Source organism: Peromyscus eremicus, chromosome 1 (assembly GCF_949786415.1).
Source record: "Peromyscus eremicus chromosome 1, PerEre_H2_v1, whole genome shotgun sequence".
NCBI lineage: Eukaryota > Metazoa > Chordata > Mammalia > Rodentia > Cricetidae > Peromyscus > Peromyscus eremicus.
In genome coordinates, this window is record NC_081416.1 from 195,505,392 (window position 1) to 195,518,252 (window position 12,861).

Consider the following 12,861-nt stretch of genomic DNA (forward strand, 5'->3'; position numbering starts at 1 on the left):
GAGGAAACAGGATAAGCAAAGGAACTGGCAAGAACTTTTAAGATTCCTGCTACATCTGGCGGCCAAAATTTGTGCTACAAATTCAGGAAAAAGCCGCTTGCCTGTGGCCTTGTGGGCCCCAGCTCAGACCCGAACTGCACTCTGCCGGTTGTGGTGGCACATGCCAGTAGGATTTACTGAAGAAGGCAGAGGGAGGAGGATCCTCAGTTTGAGGCCAAGGTAGGAGAAGCTTTGGCTGGGGCCGAGCCACAAACAGTGGTGGGATAATGGAGGCAGTGGCTGCTGCTCCGAGTTGCTGGCTCCTTCTCATCTTATTGGTGATGATGTTGATGCCTCTACCTGGGATGAAGGGTTTTCTGATGCTTGTTCAGAGAATTGCCAGGACCATCGTGTTACTAGAAAACATCGAAAAAGGTCAGTTTGGGAAAGATTGGCAAGACTATTGCTGTGAAGATTTTCTCTTCTAGGGAAGAACGTTCACGGTTCCCGGAAACAGAGGTTTATGAGACTTGTGTTTCCTCCAAACCACAGAGGAGGGACAAAAAAAAATTCTAAAGGGAACCATGACCACACCTAACAGCGACTTTGGAATCTTCAAAGGATGATAGGATCCCACAATGATGATTCCACATGGACTATGGTAAAGCCATTAAGCTGATTAACACCAAGGAAAGATCGGCTTTGGACTACAAACTGCTCAGGAAAATTTGGAGATGGCTAGCTGAGATGATTCAGCCTGACAGACTACTCGAGCAAGGACTTGAGACAAGCCCTGAACTTTCCCACTAAGCAGCGACTGGACAAATGATACAGGACTTGACAATTAACCCAAAAATTTTCTTTTCAGGATTCCCTACAGATATCTTCACACCTAGAAAGCAGGAAGTAACTTTAAGAAAACAACACCCACATTCCCAAGCGGTGGAATGGGAGGGTTTGGTTGTTTTATGAGTTATGAATATTGTCATTGTTTATGATGGTTGGTTACAAGTTGTTAATTGTTAATGGTCAGGAAAAAAGCTGATCATGGAGATTAGATTCAGAGGTTTTGTTTTTTAAAAAAAAAGGAAAAATAAAGAAGAGAATATACATATGAGGTAGATCACTGAATCTACCCTGAGAAAAACAGATAAAGAATTAATAAGATAAATGGGTAGATAATTGAATGCACTCTAAAAAGAAAAAGAGGAATATATAAAAATGACAAAAGGTAGAGATTACTGAATCTATTATTAAAAGAAAAATACTTTTAAAAAGGAACTACTTGTTTTACGTAGGATAAGTAATGAAAATTAGTTTGTCTGAGTTTATCAAATGTTACTGGACTGGACATTGTTAATATATATATAATGGAGTTTTTTACTGTATATATTGTATATACTTATTAGATAGTTATTCTTGTATCAGTTATAAGATTTTTAAATTTTAGACAAAAAGAGAAGAAATGTGGTGGTATTGTGTTCCCCACAATACTGTGTACCCTGATAAACTTATCTGCGATCAGAGAACAGAAAAGCCACTAGATGCTTAAAATAGGCAGTGGTAGGTAGCACACACCTTTAATCCTAGTATTCCAGAGGCAGAAATCCATGTGTTCAAGGATACAGCCAAGCATGGTGACTCACGCCTTTAATCCCAGAAAGCAAGCTTTTAATCCCAGGGAGTGATGGCAGAAAGCAGAAAGGTATATAAGGCGTTAGGACCAGCATTTGGCTGGTTAAGCTTTCAGGCTTTGGAGCATCAGTTCAGCTTAGAGCCATTCAGATATGAGGACTAGATACTTAGGATAGGCAGTGGTAGCACATGCCTTTAATCCTAGCGTTCCAGGCACAGAAATCCATCTGTTCAAGGTTACAGGCAGGCATGATGACACACACCTTTAATCCCAAGAAGTGAGCCTTTAATCCCAGGGAGTGATGGCAGATAGCAGAAAGGTATATAAGGTGTGAAGACCAGGAACTGGAAGCATTTGGCTGGTTAATCTTTTAGGTTTTGAGCAGCACAGTTCAGCTGAGAGCCATTCGGATATGAGGACGAAGAGGCTTCCAGTCTGAGGAAACAGGACCAGCTGAGGAACTGGCGAGGTGAGGTGGCTGTGGCTTGTTCTGTCTCTCTGATCTTCCAGTATTCACCCCAATACTTGGCTCCGGGTTTGTTTTATTAAAAAAGACCATTTAGATTTTTGCTACAGCACTCTTTTATGTTGCATTTGTTTAACTCTGTAAAGCTGTTTTGCTTTGCCTGTCTAAAACACTCACTTAGTCTAATAAGGAGCTGAACAGAAGGTAGCTAAGCAGGAGAGGGGTAAGCATAGCTGCCAGGCAGAGAGAATAAATAGGAGGGAAATCTAGACTGCATAGAAGAGAAGAATGAGGAGCAAGAATAGGAAATGGAGAAGAGGATTCCAGGGGTCAGCCACACAGTCACACTGCCAGCCAGGGAGTAAGAAGAAAAGCAAGATATATAGAATAAAGAAAAGTAAAAATCCCAGAAGGAAAACGTTTTGGGTCACATGTTACTGTCTCAAGCCATATTTTAAGAGTGAGCTGAGGTTCCACCTCAGACCTCATGATTACATTGTAAGCACCTCCCTGACTCCCTGACTGAGCCATCTCTAAGACTGGGGTATCTCCTCTAAAGCCTTAAGTTCCCAAAGATTAATTCCCCAGTCTCTCTGTCTCCATGTAAATAAATTACATTCAAGTGTGTCCATCAAACCACCAATGGGTTTATTTTGCTTTATTCGTGCTAATTTAGGGCACTAGATATCCTCCCTGGTAACGGTTTTGTTGGGGGAAGTACTTTCTCATGAATAATAAAAACTACAACATCTTCTCAGTACTTCTTCTCAAAATGACTGTCTTCCTGAGTTAGCCATCTCTCACCCCAGGAACTCACCTTGACAGGAGGCTCTAACACTCATCAAAGTGACCTTCCGTGAAACTCCCAGGGTTCCTGCCACTTGATAACCCAGCAATGGACAAATGGACGAGATCTACATCAGCAAAGTGGGGGTGAGGAGGGTTAATGGAGGGCAAGAATTGGGAAAATAGATCTTAGGGGAACAGGAGGTCATAGCTGGATCAGGAACAGAGTGGGAGAACAATGAAAGAGATACCATGATAAATGAAGACACCATGGGAATAGGAAGAAGCAGAGTGCTAGAGAGGTCCCCAGGACACACAAAAAATGTGTCCACTATAAACTACTGGTAATGGTTGAGAGGGTGCCTGAGCTGACCTACATTAATAATCAGATGGCGGAACACCCTAACTGTCATCCAGTGACTGATGGAAGCAGATGCAGAGATCCATGGCCAGGTCCCAGGTGTAACTCCACGAGGACAGTCGATGGGGGAGAGGAGGGATTCTGTGAGCAAGAGATATGGAGACCATGATTGGAAAAAGTACAGCAACAACTACAACTAGCCAAACTAGTGGGAACACATGAACTGTGGACCAATTGCTGAGTAGCCCCCGTGCAACTGGACTAGGTCCTCTGGATAAGTGAGACAATTGTTTAGATTCAACTGTTTAGGGGGACCCAAGGCAGTGGAACCAGGACCTGTCCCTAGTGCATGAGCCAGGTTTTTGGAACATAGTGCCTATGGTGAGACACTTTGTGTAGCCTTGGGGCAAGGATGAGGGGCTTAGACCTAACTCAACTGAATTACAAGGCTTTGCTGACTCCCCACGGGAGACCTTGCCTCTAAGGAAGTGGGAATAGGAGGGTGGATTGGGGAAAAATTTTGGGGGGGTGGGAGGAGGGAGGACAGGGGAATCTGTGGTTGATATGTAAAATGAGTAGAAAATCTCTTAATTTAAAAAAAGGAGGAAAAAGGAAATCACTCCACAAGTCTAAGATAAAGTTTTCAGTGAAAATGAGAAACACAATAAAACCAAAATGTGTCTTTTCTCAGACCATCTCAAAAAAAAGTCATGGTTTAATCATATTGATCTCTATATTTTTTTAGTTTGTAATAGTTCTCTGAGAGTTGGGTATAAGCTGTTTTAACATATTCACCCCTCCCCCAACTCTTCCCAAAGCCACTCTCCCTCCCATACCCACTAACTTTCTGTGTTTTAAAAACAGACATATCAAGCAAGACCAATTGGTGCTGCCCAAATATTCTTGCATGCATGATCTTCCACTGGAGTATAGTCTTACTATAGTATTACCAGGAACTACGCTGTTAGAGAAAACAGTGTCTTTTCTTATCTCAACAGCTGACAATTGCCATTAGCCCCCAGCTAGGGAAGAATTTAGTGCCAATTCCATTTTGTATGATGGGATTTGTTATGGCTTGCACTTGTACAGGTCTTGTGCATGCTGTCACAACCACTGTGAATTCACATGTGCAGTGCCCTGCTGTGCACAGAAGACATTGTTTCTGTATAGTCATCAACCACCTCCAGCTCTTACAGTCTTTCCATGTTCTTTTCTGCAAGGATTCTTGAGTCTTATGAGGAGAGGATGTGATCGAGACATCCTGTTAAGGATAAGCATTGTCATACAGTCTCTTATTCTCTGCACCTAGACAGTTATGCATTTCTAAGTTAATTCTTATCTACTGCAAATAGGAACTTACCTGATGAGGACTGAGAGATGTAGTAATCTATGGGTCTGACAAGTCATTAGGAGTCAGTCTAATACTATGTTCATTTAGAAGATTAGAAGCAATAGGTTCTCTCCTAGAGCCCATGACCTGTCTAGCCATGGATTCTTGGTCCAATAATGGTGCCAGGCATGGTTTTCAGCTTGTGGAGCAGGACTGATGCTTGTGTCACTATTACACCAGTGAGCATGTTTTTCAAAGTTATTCATTGTCACAGTTGCACAGTGGCAAAGCTGGGTAAAATTGATTATAACTTTTCAACTCCAGCTGTGTAATAGAAATCCCTGGAACTGTGAAGATTACCCAGTAGGGATCAAGTTTCTAGGTCTGTACCAGACTGCTTTCTCTGTCACTTTCTGGGGGGTAAATAAGAGCAATGGCCATACTAAATCCTATTTTTTTTTAAACTAAGACAACTTTTAGTTCTCAGTCTTCAAATGTTTTTGGTGGCGGTGCTGGTAGTGGTGATAGTGGTTTTTTTTAAAGTTTTGATTTGAATTGCTTGGGTCTAATAAGGTAGGGTGGCTAGCCTCAGACTTTCTATCTTGTTTGAACTCACCTCAGATTCATAACCATCCTCCTGTCTCAGCCTACAGAGTGGTAGAATTATTGTACTAAAACACTATAACAGACAGTACACATGTTTTCAACAGATTATCTTTAAATGATATTCACCTTATATAGATGTCTACTATCTTGGAAATCATGGAACTGAATAATCTCTTATAACCTATCCCATTATTCATATAGTGCAACTATTCAGACAAAAACACAGGCTTCAATACCCCCACCCTCGAAATATAAATTAGTAAAAAGAAGTAGATGAAGGAAAAAGTGCTTTAACAGAATTAGATAATATTAGATTAGAAATACATAAATCTTAAAAATCATGGTAGGAAAACTTCCAGTTTTATAATGAATAAAATTATGTATTTTTTTATTTATTAGCATTGATTTAAATGAACTTGGTTCTTGTTTAAATTCTTATTCCTGTTATTTCATAGGAAGAGGAAAAAATAGTTGTTGTCTTCTCTAGGGTATGTATTTTTTTCTCTTGTATATACAAAGCTGAAATTCTAAGCATGTATTAATCACATAATTTGGAAAAATATAAACCCTATTCTACATAATGTTGTAAGTCCTGGAGGATCAACTTGAGTTGACAGCCTCCCAAAAGTTGCAGTATTTGCTATCTTCTGCCAGCAGGCATTGAGATGTCCATTTTACAGCAATGTAAAAAGACAAATAAAGCCTCAAAATTTAACTCCATTTAAATATGCTGTAGCCACCACAATGACTCATAAGATTTTATCAGTACAATTTAGAATACTATTGAGTTATTTAGTTAATTTCTTCAATGTTTTGTCTAAAAAAAATGACTAAAACAATTTAGAGTGGAATTGGTTTATTTCAGCTTGCAGTTTGAGTACACAGTCCATCATGGGAAGGAATCATGGTATCAAGAGTTTGACGCAGCTGATCACATGGTATCTCTAGACAGACAGCAAAGAGAGATGCATGCCAGTTCTCAACATGTTTTCCCCAGTTTATTCAGTCCAGGCATCTAACCAGAGAACCAATGGCTGTGCCGAATTAGAGTGGGTCCTCTACCTCCATTAACCCAGCTTTAAACTCCCTCAAAGATGTATCCAGATTCTGTCTGTTGTGTGATTCTAGATCTTATAAAGTGGACTATCAATATTAACCATCATGTTACCTCATGTTAGACTTGCACAAATAATAAAGAACATATGTATATATTCATGAACAGAAATCAACAACTGTGACACATTGAGAGATTAGAAAAATACTATCTTTTCTATGGCAGGGAAAAGAGAGTGTGGAGATTAAGTTGGGAACACTGATGAATACAGTAGGACAACGTATGGAGAATGCTTGTAGAAATGTAGAGGTTAACCTCCACAGCCTTGGGTTGTCATAGACTGTCATACAGAATGCCAGGGTGCAAGCAACTGAGTAGGAGGTAACAACGGCCCACAGCAGAATTGGGATGACTAGGAAAGTCTCTGTCTTCCCAGGGAAGTCTTAGGAAACAATGGGCACAGCAAATAGACAGCATTTGTCATTTCTTCCCATAGAGGAACCTGGAAGTGGAGCCACAAACCCACATCATAAGATCAGATGCAGAACATCGGTGAAGTCAAAATGTGAATGAATAAAATGGAATTGTGTAGCTGGAGAATTTCTCTCCAGCTCCCGCCACCAAGTCCCGCCAGTCCCAGAGCCCACTTATAAAATAAACACACAAACTCTTATATTATTTAAACTGCTTGGCCATTAGCTCAGGCCTGTTATTGTCTAGCTCTTACTCTTATATTTAGCCCATTTCTATTAATCTTTACTTTGCCACATGGCTCATGGCTTACTGGTACCTTACATCTTCCTTGTCCTGATGGCGGCTGGCAGTGTCCCTCCCTCAGCCTTCCACTTCCCAGAATTCTTTTCCTTGTCCCGCCTATACTTCCTGCCTAGCCAATGGCCAATCAGTGATTTATTTACTGACCAGTCAGCAACACACTTGACATACAGACCATCCCACAGCAGAATTGATCACGTAAACATGCCAAAGATTCTGGATTTCTCTTTGCTCTTCTTTTCTGTAATTCAGTTGCAGCAGTGGGATCAGAGTCCAGGCTGTGCTTGAAGAGAAACACATACCTCAACAGCTAATTAGATATCTTTAAGCGTATCATATTTTTTTTTAATTTTCTATGAGCAATTTTCTAGTCATTTTACATATCAGCCACAGATTCCCCTGTCCTCCCTTCTTCCACCCTCCAGCCTTCTCCCGCAAACTACCCCGATTCCCACCTCCTCCAAGGCAAGGTCTTCCCTGGGGAGTCAGCCCAGCCTGGTACATTCAGTTGAGGCAGGTCCAATCCCCTCCTCCCTGCACCAAGGCTGAGTAAAATGTCTCAGCATAGGCTCTTGGTTCCAAAAAGCTGGCTCATGCACCAAGGACAGGTCCCAGTCCCACTGCCTGGGCGACCTCCTAAACAGTTCAAGCTAATTAATTGTCTCACTTATCCAGAGGGTCTAGACCAGTTCCATGGGGGCTCCTCAGTTCATTTGTTTCCGGGAGTTTGGCTATTTGTTCCTGTGCTTTTTTCCAATCATGGTGTCAATATCTCTTGCTCATATCACACTTCCTCTCTCTCATCGATTGGACTCCTGGAGCTCCACCTAGTACATGATGATCCCCAATCTCTTAGCTTTTAGAATAAAAATAAAGGGATATCTTCATGTTATGGAACTGCTTAGGCAGCATTATGACTGCAGTAACAACTGGCAATGCTTAATTTAGAGAGCCATTAACTTGCTAAACAACACCTGGTCATGTGTGAGTCTAATGATCAGTAATAGATGAAAGAATATTTAAATTTATCATAACACACACATCATCATGTTAAATTACCTTCTCCTACAGCAGGGAAAATGATTCTTTGTACCAGATTTGTTATTACAGATGAGGATGAAGGGGCAAAATGTGGGAAAAAATGTATCTAGGAATGTAAATATGTTGATTATCCACAGACTTGGATTGTCAAATGCCACATTATAGATAACTAATATGAAGGACATTGAATAGGAGAGGACAAAGGTACAGACAAGTGTTGCTGGAGAATTTCTCTCCAGCTCCCACCACCAAGTCCCGCCAGTCTCAGCGCCCATTTATAAAATAAACACATAGACTCTTATATTATTTAAACTGCTTGGCCATTAGCTCAGGCCTGTTATTGTCTAGCTCTTACTCTTATATTTAGCCCATTTCTATTAATCTTTACTTTGCCACATGGCTCATGGCTTACTGGTACCTTACATCTTCCTTGTCCTGATGGCGGCTGGCAGTGTCTCCCTTTCAGCCTTCCACTTCCCAGAATTCTTTTCCTTGTCCCGCCTATACTTCCTGCCTAGCCAATGGCCAATCAGTGATTTATTTACTGACCAATCAGCAACACACTTGACATACAGACCATCCCACAGCACTTCCCCTTTTCTTTTCTTAAAAAGGAAGGTTTTAACTTTAACATAGTAAAATTACATATAACAAAACAATTATCAAGCAAGAATTACAGTTACAATATTAAAGAAGAGATCCTATCTATCTTATATTTGTAAGTTTAAGGTTTTATATCTAACTTATCTTTTATTATAACTAAGGAAAATTGTAAGTATCTAGTCTTTAACCACATCAAAGACCTCAGAAGGATATATTACTACCTGAGAAATGGAGAAGGATATAAGCAACTTTTAGGAGTCTTGTAGGGTAGACAGAGACAGCTGGCAGCCTGGACAGTCATTCAAAGTTCTCTTGTAAAGTTGGGGCATCTGTCTTCAGCCCACAGGCCTAGAGTCTCTTATTCACTTTTCTCTGTGTCCTGTAGAATGTCTGGCAGTTTTCTCTGCAAAGCAGGAACCTGAAGGACCATTTTGTCAAGCAAAGTTCAGTGGTCACCTTTGTATGGGTCCTGCATGTCCAGTTGATCAGACAGTCCAGGCAAGAACAGTTTCTTGCCCAAATGGCTATTTTTGTCAAGGTGAAGATAAACTCCGTATGGAGTGTCTTCGATGCCCATCCTCCTCTCTGAAGTAAATCGGTGCTGTCAGGAGCAGACATGTCTCACTGTCCAAAAAGTCTAAATTTTTAAAACATTTTAAATGCCATATTCTGTAGGTCTTTGAAGTGTTTGAAGACTACCTATCTATCTGAAATATATCTATGTATACCTAGAAGACTTAACTAACATGGCTACAAATATTATCATAGATGACTAACTATTAATCTATTTTTTAATTATCCATTACAATTTTAAATGAGTTACATAAACATAATACCTCAAACAAGAATAGAAATATATATACAGTATAACAAAATTAAGTTTAAATTTGTATCAATAAACTAAAATCTGTAGCAATGTAAAACATTTTAAACAAGTTGTTACTCTTTAAAAGTAGGTTCATTAATCTACCCTTTCATCCTATCATATCTAAACTATCCCCTTTTTTTCTTTAGAAAGAGATTGTATTTATAATCAACCTGATTTAAATAAAAATATTGTTTTTTCTCTGTCCCACACCAGAGGGCTCTTCTGATTTGGGACACAAGAATCTCTTAACCATTTTTTTTTCTTTGAGCAATATGTCTGGGTTTAGAGGGGGAGTGAGCCAATTCCATCTCTAAAGCCAGCTTGGTATATTTGGGAATTTGGGCGTAGCTTCTCTTACTACTTCCTGCTGGAGGGGGGCGCTGTATCTTCTGGAGACAGAAAGAAAATTTTAGGATCATGGAGTAGTCCGTGAGGCTGTATATCTGAGCCAGTTGACTTGAAACCATTCTGGATGTTGAATCATCTGGGCCATGGTGTCACTGGAGACCTTTCAGGGGGTCTTGGCTGGTCAAACCTGATGTATCTTAATCTGGAACAAATCCATAGTCTCTGGCTTTCTGTGGAAACAAGAGCAGAGACTCTTTTCCAAAGCAACATATCCTTATATCCAAATTTTGAAGTCAAGGTACCTTTAAAATATACATTTTGGCATAACTCAACAGCTTTTGCAATCAAATGTTTTTCTTCAGTTACGAATATCAAAGAGAACATAATCCAGATTCTCTGTGTGGTAGCCATCTTTACGTGGCTTATTTTTTTATATTAGCGTGAGCCTATTGCTTTAAACTGCAGCCTTCTAAGCCTGAAATGGCGCAGTGGCTGCTGGCTCCGCCCACTTCAGCTTCCCAACATGGCGGCGGTCCACTTTCCGCCAGCTCTGGGAGCCATAACTCTCAGAAATAGTGGGTCTACACTTTTACCAAAGTAGCGTGTAGCCCAGAAACCTCTTTTTTTGTTTTGTACTAGCAAAGGCTAAATTCACCACACAGTTTAATGTGCTACTTGCAGAGGCCTCATTCCCACCATACTGCAGGTCGAGAGCGCACGCTAGGAACCCGCCAGTAGCTCAAACCGGCAGCTGCCGCTTATTTGAGAGAGACAATTAGGAAGCTGTTTTTAGCTCCGTTTTAGAATCTTTTTTCTAAGTTTTTAGGTGGAAACTCTTGCCACCACGTTGAACACCATTTGTTGCTGGAGAATTTCTCTCCAGCTCCCACCACCAAGTCCCGCCAGTCTCAGAGCCCATTTATAAAATAAACACATAGACTCTTACATTATTTAAACTGCTTGGCCATTAGCTCAGGCCTGTTATTGTCTAGCTCTTACTCTTATATTTAGCCCATTTCTATTAATCTTTACTTTGCCACATGGCTCATGGCTTACTGGTACCTTACATCTTCCTTGTCCTGATGGCGGCTGGCAGTGTCTCCCTCTCAGCCTTCCACTTCCCAGAATTCTTTTCCTTGTCCCGCCTATACTTCCTGCCTAGCCAATGGCCAATCAGTGATTTATTTACTGACCAATCAGCAACACACTTGACATACAGACCATCCCACAGCAGACAAGGGTCAAGATGGTTTTTGTGGCTCTGTCTTCAGGGGAGACTCTGAGAGAATGCTGGGCACTGTGAATATGTTGTAGCTGAATCTTGTGCCTGTAGAGGATGTGCATCATGAAGTCACTGGTCCAAACCATGAGACCCAAATACAGACCATCAATGAAACAATGCAATAACAGACGTAGTACAGTTACAAGGTTGCTAGCAACAAACGCCGAGCAGTACCCCAACTTGATTTTCTTGGTGAAGTTTTTGTTAGTATCAGGTCCAATCACATCTATAGCTGTTTTGCTGTTTAGGAGCAGATGCACAAGCCAGCTGAGTGAGCAGGACCGAGCCATGTACTTGGAGACTCTGTGTTTAAGCTTCATCCACCTGGAGTTGCTGGGGCTGATTGTGATTGCTTGGAAGCAACTCAAGAGGCAGGTGCAGTGCAGGGAAATGGCCCGGGCCACTCGATTACTGTAGAGAGTGAGTTTACATAAAAGGTCACCCAGGAGATATTGCAAGCCCAGCTGTACCATTATGTGAGGAATTACTCTTGAGATAATGACCAAGGAATTGGCTGGAATCAAATGCCTTAAAATCTGGTCTTTGGGCATCAGACTTTTTCCAGTGAATACAGACATGATATATGGAAGAAGAACTGACCAGTTGCCAAGAATCCCAACAGCTGATAGAGAAAAAAAAAAAGAATCCCCATTGGCAAGTTCTCAGGAACCATGTTCTTTTCACCTGAGATAAACAAATTTAACAGCATCAATACAACCAGGAAGAAGACATGTAAATGTGTATTAATTATTTGTAGCTCAAATTACATCATTATCGATATCATGAAATTTGCAGGCAAATGGATAGAACTAGAAAATATCATCTTGAGTGAGCTAACCCAGACTCAGAAGGACAAACATGGTATGTACTCACTCATAAGTGGATACTAGATATAAGGCAAAGGATAACCAGACTACAACCCACAGCTTCAGAGAAGCTAGCTAACAAGGACCCTAAGAAGTACACATAGATAGCCGAGTGAAGGAGAAAGAGATGAGGTCTATATTAGCAAACTGGGAGTGTGTGTGTGTGGGGGGGTGATGGAAGGCAAAGAATGGGGATGAGAATATAAGGAAATGGGAAGGTCAAGCTGGAACAGGGACAGGGTGGGAGAGTAAGGAAAGAGATACCATAAAAATGAAGACATCATGGGAATAGGAAGAGGCAGGGTGCTGGGGAAGTTCTCAGGAATCCACAGGATGACCCCACCTTGGATTCTGGCAATGGTCGAAAGGATGCCTGGACTGTTGTACTCTGGTGAACAGACTAGTGAATACCTTAACTGTCATCATAGAGCTTTTATCTAGTGACTTATGGAAGCAGATGCAGAGATCCACAGCTGAGCACCAGGCTGAGCTCCGGGAATCTAATTGATGTGAGAGAGGAGGTATTCTGTGGGCAGGGGAAGTGGAGATCATGATGGAAAAACATACAGAGATGGCCAGCCATGCCAGTAAAGCCCATGAACTGTGGACTAACAGCTGTAGATCCCCAGTAGGACTAGACTAGGTCCTCTGAATATGGGAGACAGTTGTTTAGCTTGAACTGTTTGGGGGGCGCAGGTAGGAGTATCAGGATCTGTCCCTGGTGCATGGGCCGCTTTTTGGAGGCCAGTGCCTAGGGTGTGACACCTTGCACAGCCTTGGTGCAGGGGAGAGGGGCTTGGACCTGCCTTAGCTGAGTGTGCCAGGCTCTGCTGACTCCCCATAGGAAACCTCAATTTGGAA

At 41.3% G+C, this 12,861-nt stretch overlaps 1 pseudogene; it reads right to left on the minus strand.

The window, feature by feature from the left end:
• Positions 1-8,047: 8,047 nt before the first annotated feature.
• Positions 8,048-11,843, minus strand: LOC131902724 (vomeronasal type-1 receptor 2-like; annotated as a pseudogene).
• Positions 11,844-12,861: the final 1,018 nt, after the last annotated feature.